This window comes from Cyprinodon tularosa, unplaced genomic scaffold, assembly GCF_016077235.1.
Source record: "Cyprinodon tularosa strain WSP-4 unplaced genomic scaffold, ASM1607723v1 ctg914, whole genome shotgun sequence".
Classification (NCBI taxonomy): domain Eukaryota; kingdom Metazoa; phylum Chordata; class Actinopteri; order Cyprinodontiformes; family Cyprinodontidae; genus Cyprinodon; species Cyprinodon tularosa.
The window spans coordinates 1-2,843 of NW_024039690.1; the positions used below are offsets into that span (position 1 = coordinate 1).

The 2,843-nt window shown below is 42.0% G+C and overlaps 1 non-coding gene and 1 pseudogene across 1 annotated transcript; both read right to left on the reverse strand.

The window, feature by feature from the left end:
* Nucleotides 1-530: 530 nt before the first annotated feature.
* LOC119776155 lies at nt 531-637 on the reverse strand (annotated as a pseudogene).
* A 334-nt stretch (nt 638-971) lies between these two features.
* LOC119776156 lies at nt 972-1,162 on the reverse strand. Its single transcript, XR_005279748.1, has one exon. It is a non-coding gene; the product is annotated as a U2 spliceosomal RNA (small nuclear RNA).
* Nucleotides 1,163-2,843: the final 1,681 nt, after the last annotated feature.

Sequence of the window (2,843 nt, forward strand, 5' to 3'; positions counted from 1 at the left end):
CTCCAACTCTCCTCCCAAGAAAAACACACTCTCCTCCGGGCCAACAACCACCACTAGACCTCCTCCGGGAACCTGCACCTCCAGGAGGTCCTGTGGGCCCAGTCTTAAGCACCCCCCCACGGCCTAAACCAAGCAGTACACACCTGCAGGCTGTCTGGGCGCCTGGTATGGCAGCATGACTTAAAAAAATTTGAGCGCTCTCGGATCCCTGACATGGAACCTGCACCTCCAGGAGGTCCTGTGGGCCCACTCTTAAACACCCCCCCACGGACTAAACCATGCAGTACACGCCTGCAGGCTGTCTGGGCCCCTGGTATGGCAGCATGACTTTGAAAATTTGAGGGCTCTGTGATCCCTGATGTGGAACGTGCACCTCCAGGAGGTCTTTTGGGCCCAGTCTTAAACACCCCCCCACGGACTAAACCATAGAGTACACGCCTGCAGGCTGTCTGGGCCCCTGGTATGGCAGCATGACTTCGAACATTTGAGGAGTCTGGGATCCCTGATTTGGAACCTTGATGGGGCCAAAAAGCTTACAGCACCAGGTATTCCCATCCAAGTACTAACCAGGCCCGACCCTGCTTAGCTTCTGAGATCAGACGAGATCGCGCGTGCTCAGGACGGTATGGCCGTAAGCCGCCAGAGCTCAAATAACCCGCCTGTTTATACAGGATACAGTAGCAACGTGTTTCCGATGTCACCGTTTTGCTGTGAGCTGACACCACATGCCTACCTATGCTTCCCTTTGATCGGGTCTTGATAAAACTTGCAGAAAAGATACTCTCCAGTTCATATAATTGAATGAGGTATCGTTGTGTCCCGAACCAACTGGTGAGTTTCCCATTATGGTAATGATTGAAGGAGTAAAGTGTTTATGGGGTCCTCAGGGACCACAACACATCACATTGACTTGAGAAACACTAATAAAACCTGATTCTCACAGTCACCTAGAGCTGCCTTTGTACATAAACGTGAAGTGCACCAATCCTAGAAGTGCTGCAATACTAGGCTGATGCGTAGAGTGGACAGAGCAAGCCCTTGTTCCATCTCCCTATTCCAAAAAGCAATTTAATATATGGTCCCCGGATAGGGGACATATCAGATATTAAACTGATAAGAACAGATACTACACTTGATCTTAGCCAAAAGGCCGAGAAGCGATAAGTGAGAAAAGGGGGAAGAAGAACTTGCCGCTCTGCCTGACCTCATTTTTTTTTTCTTTCTAAGAAAAAAATTATTTATTTAGATGTCAGTTTTTTTGCAGTGTATGCTAGGGGTAAAAATAGTAAATTGTCTGATAAACAAATTTAGTTGCACAACTTAAGGGCGAACACACTCAATCTGGGAATTTTCTTTTTTTTTTTTTTACTTTTATTTAATTTTACATTCCACTCCCAGTGTTTCCAGTGGCTTCCTTCAGATATTTGTGAAGAATTGAAGACTTCCATCAATGTAATGTCCAAGTCTAATCAGAGTCATAACATCAGATATTAGTGATTTCCATAAAGAAATGGAGGAGGTTTCTCTGCCCACCCATTTCACCACAATGGCCTTCCTTGCTAACATTATAAGTGACTGTATCACATGCTCATGTTTTACTAGTGGCTTAGGAATATGTCCCAACAAACACATCAGTGGGTTTTCTGACACATTTTGACCAATAGCTGTACTGATTCTGACACATACATCTTTCCAAAATGACTGAATAACATCACATTCCCACAAACAGTGAAACCTGGTGCCCACAGAAATTTTAGATTTGGGGCAATCTAGAGTTCCCGCATTGTACTTGCTAAAAATATAAGGAGAAATATATACATTATGCAAAATGTTATACTGCATTTCTTTAAATCTGTTACAAACAGAGATTTTAGATGGCAGGAGCAGGATTTTATCCCATAATTGAGTGCTTATTTCACATTTGAGTAAAGTTTCCCAAGATTTCCTCAACCATGCCAGTTTGTCCAGATTTAGCTGATAAATCTCAGAATAAAATTTTGATATAAAATGTTTGTGATCCTTATTTTCAAGAAGGAACTTCTCCAGTCTATACGAGTTTGTTGGGTGTATCAACGATTTTGCTTCCTTCATGACATAATGCCTAACTTGTAAATATTTATAAAATTCCTTATTTGATAACGCGTACTGTGTTTTTAAAGATTCAAACGATTTGAATGCCCCATGTTCAAAGAGATCAGACAATCTAATTATGCCTGCTTTATGCCAACCCACGAAACTCGAACCTATGTCTTCAGGCAGGAGATCTGGGTTGTCTATAAGTGTTGATACCATATTAAGCAGGTGAGTACTATTAAACAGTTTTCTCAGCTTTCCCCATGCCCACAAGACATTACATATCAACTGATTATCTTTCACTATTTGTGGCAAGTCGTTCAAACGTCTTCCTAGCATGTTAACAGGTGAGGAAGGTTTACATAATGATGTTACAATGTTGAGCCAAGGTTAGTCAGAGTGTCCATGTATCCAGGCAGAAATGATCCTGGCTTGTACAGATAGAACATAAGTTTCTATGTTTGGTAATCCCCACCCCCCTAAATCTCTGGGAAGTTGTAATATCTCTAGTTTAATTTTGGGTTTTCTTCCTGCCCAAATGAAATCAACCATTGCCTTATTAATAGCCTTAATGGCTTCTGATTTCAAAATTACAAACAGCATACCTGTGGGATATATTATTTTAGGAAGGATGACCATTTTAACAAGATTTATCCTCCCCAAAAATGATATTGGAAGAGCCCTCCATCTTGTCAGCATCTCGCACAAATCACCTGTCAGTCCATGGATATTTTGCTTATATACTTGGTTAATGGTTGGTGTAACTTTAA